Below are 8183 nucleotides of genomic sequence, written 5' to 3' on the forward strand. Positions count from 1 at the left end.
GGCATGTTAGCGTAAAATTAGCAAAATCCGACGGTATAACATATGTGGGGGTTCGTTGGCCGGTTCGTCTCGTATTAGACATAATAGAAACGTGCGGAACAAGAATAATAATATTAAGAATAATATACAAATGCAGCTGAGATAGGCTCCAGCGACCCCGAAAGGGACAAGCGGTAGAAAATGGATGGATGGGATATATGAGCAATACCAAATACCGAGTCATACCAAAGACTATAAAAATGGGACCCGTTACCTCCCTGCTTGGCACTCAGCATCAAGGGTTGGAATTGGGGGTTAAATCACCAAAATAATCCCTGGGCGCGGCCACCGCTGCTGCTCACTGCTCCCCTCACCTCCCAGGGGGTGGAACAAGGCGATGGGTCAAATGCAGAGGGTAATCTCACCACTCCTAGTGTGTGTGTGTGAGACAATCATTGGTAGTTTAACTTGAACTCAGGGGTGTCCAAACTTTTTCCACTGAGGGCCGCACACTGAAATATCAAAGCAAGCCGGGGCCATTTTGATATTTCTTATTTTAAAAAACAATACAATATATGCATAAAAAAATATACATTTAGGCCTCCACTCAGGCTTGATCCCGGGGACCCCAAAGGGTTTAGGTAAAAAAAATATTAAAAATGTGTCATTATTTAGTATTATTATTATTATTCAAGGTCTAAATCTCCAGATCAACATTAGGTCTATCTGTCAATATAAAGTGTTTTTTCAAGATTTAAGTTTAAAACCCAGTTTTTTTATGGAAAAAACACAAAATATGCAATATTTTCCCCCAATAACATTTTAAAGTGGAATATTTGAGATTATATAATAATTGGAGTTCATAGCATAACTCATAACAACATTAATTCATTATTATTTTTGAGCAACTTAAATAGACACTTAGGGACGGCGTGGCGAAGTTGGTAGAGTGGCCGTGCCAGCAATCGGAGTGTTGCTGGTTACTGGGGTTCAATCCCCACCTTCTACCACCCTAGTCACGTCCGTTGTGTCCTTGGGCAAGACACTTCACCCTTTGCCTCTGATGGCTGCTGGTTAGCGCCTTGCATGGCAGCTCCCTCCATCAGTGTGTGAATGTGTGTGTGAATGGGTGAATGTGGAAATAGTGTCAAAGCGCTTTGAGTACCTTGAAGGTAGAAAAGCGCTATACAAGTATAACCCATTTATTAATTATTTATTTATTTTAAAAAAAAAAAGTGCCACTAAAATTATTGGGGATTCAAAAGTGTCCTGCTCAGTAAAGTATTAAAAAATAAATCATACTTTTAAAAAAAAAACTTTTAACACAATAGTCTCAAGATCAACTTCAGATTTATCCGTCAATTATAACTTTTGTTGTTGTTTATGTTTTTTGTTTTTTCGTTTTAGGCCCTCCTTTAAACAAAACAGCTTAGTTTTTTATATGGCAGACACAAAATATTTTCCCCAAAAAATATTCCAAAGTGGAATATTTGATGTGACGTAATTGGAGCTTTGAATAGGTCAATAATTCATAATGACATTGATTTTGATTCATTATTATTTTTTAAAGAAAGAAACAGCCTGCATGGCAGCTTTGTGTTATTAGAGTAAACATTGCAACAAGTTCTTGTTACATTTCACCTGTTTGCTCTTTTATACCACTTTTTATGTTTTTAATTTTTTTAAATCGTATTTTTAGAATGTGCCGCGGGGCCGTGAAAAAATTACCTGCGGGCCGCACTTTGGACACCCCTGCTTTAACTTTAATAATAATATGGGCCTGCTGCAATGCCAGCGCCCATTCACTGCAGCAGGCCCATAATTAAAAATACATATTTTTATTTTTATAGTTTAAATTTAAACGCTCGTTAAAGGCCTACTGAAACCCACTACTACTGACCACGCAGTCTGATAGTTTATATATCAATGATGAAATCTTAACATTGCAACACATGCCAATACGGCCGGGTTAACTTATAAAGTGCAATTTTAAATTTCCCGCGATACTTCCGGTTGAAAACGTCTATGTATGATGACGTATGCGCGTGACGTCAATGGTTGAAACGGAAGTATTCGGACACCGTTGTATCCAATACAAAAAGCTCTGTTCTCATCGCAAAATTCCACAGTATTCTGGACATCTGTGTTGGTGAATCTTTTGCAATTTGTTTAATGAACAATGAAGACTGCTGGCTGCAGCAACACAACCAGGAGGACTTTGAGTTGGATAGCAGACGCGCTATCTGACGCTAGCCACCGACCGCATCGATGATCGGGTGAAGTCCTTAGTCGCTCCGTCGATCGCTGGAACGCAGGTGAGCACGGGTGTTGATGAGCAGATTAGGGCTGGCCGGCGTAGGTGGACAGCTAATGTTTTTAGTATAGCTCTGTGAGGTCCCGTAGTTAAGTTAGCTTCAATGGCGTTGTTAGCAACAGCATTGTTAAGTTTCGCCAGGCTGGAAAGCATATTGACCGTGTAGTTACAGGTCCATGGTTTAATAGTATTGTTGATTTTCTGTATTGTCGTGGAGATAAAAGTCACTGTGAATGTCCATTTCGCGTTCTCGACTCTCATTTTCAAGAGGATATAGTATCCGAGGTGGTTTAAAATACAAATCCGTGGTCCACAATAGAAAAAGGAGAAAGTGTGGAATCCAATGAGCCCTTGTACCTAAGTTACGGTCAGAGCGAAAAAAGATACGTCCTGCACTGCACTCTAGTCCTTCACTCTCACGTTCCTCATCCACAAATCTTTCATCCTCGCTCAAATTAATGGGGTAATCGTCGCTTTCTCTGTCTGAATCGCTCTCGCTGCTGGTGTAAACAATGGGGAAATGTGAGGAGCCCTTCAACCTGTGACGTCACGCTACTTCCGGTACAGGCAAGGCTTTTTTTATCAGCGACCAAAAGTTGCCAACTTTATCGTCGATGTTCTCTACTAAATCCTTTCAGCAAAAATATGGCAATATCGCAAAATGATCAAGTATGACACATAGAATGGATCTGCTATCCCCGTTTAAATAAGAACATTTCATTTCAGTAGGCCTTTAAGACTGTGGCAGCTGGTGCTGCACTGTGGCTGTCTGCTTCAACCAGCAGGTGGCGGAAGAGCGCCGTCAACGCTCCCGACATGGGGGAGGTCAACGCCAAAACTCATCCTAGTGACCCCCCCAAACCCCCTTAAATCCCACTCGGGCCCCCTGCTGTGTCCGAGTTGCCCTGCCAGATTCAGTCACCAGGCGCTGTCAATAAAAAGCCATTTCCAAAACGCAATCAACTTAATTACACAGCGAGCGGTGCTGATGCTTTCACGGTCACTGTGCAGAGCTGTGGAATGTGTGCGTGCATGTGTGTGTGTGTGTGTGTGTGTGTGTCCTATAAGAGCGTGGCAGGTCGGTAGTAAATTACGCAGACACCCCCACCTCCTTACATGTGTGTTTTTCAGCCGGGCGGAGGGTGCCAGAAACATAAGTGGCGTGAGTCACCGGTCTATAGTGACAGTGCTGCGGCGAGAGTGCTTTTCGCCCATTTGCCTTCCCCGCAACACAAGAAATGGAGACAGGATGAAAAGGCAGCAGAGAGAGGGGGGGAGAGAGAGAGAAAAAGGGTGTTATGGAGCATTAAGGAGGATGAGAGACCGAGAAGACGATGGCAGAGAAACAAAAAAAAGGACCAAACAAAGGCAGTAAAAGGCCTTTACTGACCTGCTTAATGGCGACTGAGAGCTGGCTTCAATTAGGCGTAAAAAGAACACGCCAGCAAAACCTTGCTCGTTCTTGAAAATCTGTTTGATATTCGTTTTTTTTGTTATGTCTAATGTCTTTGCTTTTCAGGAAGACTCAATAACCTAAAAAGCCACAACATTAGGTACAGTGGAAGAACTCAAGCCAAAGACAATAATAGCATTTTTTTTTTGACCACACAACAGTATTTGGCCACCAATTTCAAATCAAAATGGGGGTAGATGGCCACAACGTACACTAAATTGCTGAAAGTATTTGGCCACCCATCCAAATGATGAGAATCAGGTGTATAAAATCTAGCACATATATATATATATATATATATATATATATATATATATATATATATATATATATATATATATATATATATATATATATATATACAGTGCCCTCCAAAAGTATTGGAACAGTGAGTCCAATTTGTTTATTTTTGTTGTAGACTGAAAACATTTGGGTTTGACATCAAAAGATGAAAATGGGACAAGAGATCAACATTTCAGCTTTTATTTCCAGGTATTTACATCTGGATCTGATACACAACTTAGAAGATAGCACATTTTGTTTGAAACTACCCATTTTTCATCAGAGCAAAAGTATTGGAACATGTGACTGACAGGTGTGTTTTGTTGCCCAGATGTCTCCCAATTACATTGATTATTCAAACAATAAATAGCACTGAATGTCTGAGCTCCGTTTCAGATTGGGTAGGATAGGTTTTGCCTGTGCAGACTGCATTTAGAGGTAGAACCAACATGAAAACCAGAGAGCTGTCTATGGGTGAAAAAGAAACAATTGTGAATCTGAGAGAAGATGGACAATCAATCAGAGCCATTGCACAAACATTGGCCATAGCCAGTACAACCATTTGGAATGTCCTGAAGAAGAAAGAAACCAATGGTGTACTAAGCAACAGATGTGGAACAGGTAGACCAAGGAAAACATCAGCAGTTGATGACAGAAACATTGTGAGAGCTATAAAGAAAGACCCTAACACAACCGTTCGTGACATCAGCAACAACCTCCGGAGGGCAGGAGTGAAGGTATCCCAATCTACTGTTCGCAGAAGACTTCATGAACAGAAGTACAGAGGCTACGCCAGAAGATGCAAACCACTCATTAGCAAGAAGAATAGGAAGGCCAGGCTGGAATTTGCCAAAAGGTACAGAGATGAGCCTCAAAAATTCTGGGAAAAAGTTTTATGAACTGATGAGACAAAGATTAACTTCTTCCAAAGTGATGGAAAGGCGAAAGTTTGGAGAAAGAAAGGATCTGCTCATGATCCCAAACATACAAGCTCATCTGTGAAACACGGCGGAGGTAATGTCATGGCTTGGGCTTGCGTGGCTTCTTCTGGGACGGGCTCTTTCATCTTTATTGATGATGTAACACATGATGGCAGCAGCAAAATTAACTCAGAAGTCTACAGAAACATTTTGTCTGCTAATTTAAAGAAAGATGCAACCAAACTGATTGGGAGATACTTCGTCATGCAGCAAGATAACGACCCAAAACACACTGCCAAAACAACAAAGGAGTTCATCGTGGGCAAGAAGTGGAAGGTTTTGGACTGACCAAGTCAGTCTCCAGACTTAAACCCAATAGAGCATGCATTTTACCTGCTGAAGAGGAGACTGAAGGGAGTAACCCCCCAAAACAAACAACAACTGAAAGAGGCTGCGGTGAAAGCCTGGAAAAGCATCACAAAAGAAGAATGCAAAAGTTTGGTGATGTCAATGGCTCACAGGCTTGATGCACTTATTGAAAGCAAAGGATTTGCAACTAATTATTAAGTCTTATTCACTTTAATCTATTTTAAGTTTATATGTTCCAATACTTTTGCTCACCTAAAAATGTTGTGTTCCATTACAATTAATGCTATCTTCTAAGTTGTGTATCAGATCCAGATGCAAATACCTGGAAATAAAAGCTGAAATGTTGATCTCTTGTCTCATATTCATCTTTTGATGCTAAACCCAAATGTTTTTAGTCTACAACAAAAATAAAGGAATTGGCCTTACTGTTCCAATACTTTTGGAGGGCACTGTATATATATATATATATATATATATATATATATATATATATATATATATATATATATATATATATATATATATATATATATATATATATAATGTATATGTAAGCTGTGAAAAGTATGTGTGCTTGGCTCCTATTTTCAGGAATACAAAAACAAAACCTCACAATAATGTCTGATTGAAAGCTAAAAACGTTATGACAGACCGCCTTAAAAAACGGAATGTTTTTTAAAAAAAATTTTTTACTGATTGAGACACAGAATGTACATAAAAATAAAGAATGTAGGATTTACAATATTAACTATGAACGATAAAACACTGAATATTGACATCATACACTGTATTGCCAAAAGTATTTGGCCACCCATCCAAATGATGAGAATCAGGTGTCCTAAATAAAATAAAATCAAGCATATATATACATATATATATATATTGTCTGTCTATCTGTGTTGGCCCTGCGATGAGGTGGCGACTTGTCCAGGGTGTACCCCGCCTTCCCCCCGAATGCAGCTGAGATAGGCTCCAGCGACCCTCTGCGACCCCAAAAGGGACAAACGGTAGAAAATGGATGGATGGATGGATGGATATATATATATATATATATATATATATATATATATATATATATATATATATATATATATATATATATATATATATATATATATATATATATATATATATATATATATATATATATATATATATATATCCCATTGATTTCAATTGGTTGAAAATTGGGAATTTCGGGAAAAGCGGGAATTTTTTTGAGCATGGTAAAAAAAACTTGAATGGTCTGAATGAGTTGAAATGGTTGGTGTTGCCATTTTTCAAATCGGTCGAGAAATGTTGAAGTAGTAACATGTTGAATTGAGAAATGGTATTACGGAATTCCTGGAATTTCGGGAAAACCGGGAATTTTTCCAATTCAAAAAACAACTTTGTTTTTTTGTCCTGATTAAGAGGAATGTTTTGACGGTGAAACGGTTGGAATGCGTTGGAAAATGTGGAAGGAGTAGTCGCCAGAAAAAAGTGTGGAAATAGGGCTTTGGAAAACCACGAATTCTGGAAAATCCTTAAATTTTTATTAACTTGGAAAAAGGGAAGTTTAAATTTCCAGAATAGTTTGGGAACAACAGCAACTCAGCCACCATTTGGTAGGCCACGTAAACTGACAGGACGGGTCAGCGGATGCTGAAGCACATTGTGCAGAAAGTCGGCGACCTCTTTGTACTATCAGTTGCTACAGAGCTCCAAACTTTGTGACCTTCCAATTAGCCCACGTACAGTACGCAGAGAACTACATGGAATGGGTTTTCATGGCCGAGCGGATGCATCTAAGCCATACATCACCAAGTCCAATGCAAGGCGTCGGATACAGTGGTGTAAAGCACCTCGCCACTGGACTCTACAGCAGTGGAGACGCCTTCTCTGGAGTGATGAATCATGCTTTTCCATCTGGAAATCTGATGGACGAGTCTGGGTTTGGAGGTTGCCAGGAGAACAGTACATTGTGCAGGATGTAAAATTTGGTGGAGGAGGAATTATGGTGTGGGGTTGTTTTTAAGGAGTTGGGCTTGGCCCCTTAGTTCCAGTGAAAGGAACTTTGAATGTTCCAGGATACTAAAATATTTTGGACAATTCCATGCTCCCAACCTTGTGGGAACAGTTTCCTCTTCCAACATGACTGTGCACCAGTGCACAAAGCAAGGTCCATAAAGACATGGATGACAGAGTCTGGTGTGGATGAACTTGACTGGCCTGCACAGAGTCCTGACCTGAACCCGATAGAACACCTTTGGGATGAATTAGAACAGAGACTGAGAGCCAGGCCTTCTCCACCAACATCAGTGTGTGACCTCACCAATGCGCTTCTGCGAGAATGGTTGAACATTCCTATAAACACATTCCGCAACCTTGTGGACAGCCTTCCCAGAACAGTTGAAGCTGTAATAGCTGCAAAAGGTGGACCGACATCATATTGAACCGTATGGGTTAGGAATGGGATGGCACTTCAAGTTCATATGTGAGTCAAGGCAGGTGGCCAAATACTTTTGGCAATATAGTGTATCTACCTGGGCATCCTCAGGACAGAAAGACGTTACTTTATGAAGCATTTTGGTACCGGAACCGGTACCAAAAAATGATTTTGATACTTTTCGATACTTTTCTAAATAAACAAAAAATCTTAGGGTACATTAAACATATGTTTATTATTGCAAGTTTGTCCTTAAATAAAATAGTGAACATACAAGACAACTTGTCTTTTATTAGTAAGTAAACAAACAAAGGCTCCTAATTTAGTCTGCTGACATATGCAGTAAATATTGTGTTTAATAGTGTTTATATTAAACATGCTTCAGTGATTAGAGACTATTTGGCCAGCGCCGTTTTGTCCTACTAATTTTGGCGGTCT

Source organism: Entelurus aequoreus, linkage group LG14 (assembly GCF_033978785.1).
Source record: "Entelurus aequoreus isolate RoL-2023_Sb linkage group LG14, RoL_Eaeq_v1.1, whole genome shotgun sequence".
Taxonomy (NCBI): domain Eukaryota; kingdom Metazoa; phylum Chordata; class Actinopteri; order Syngnathiformes; family Syngnathidae; genus Entelurus; species Entelurus aequoreus.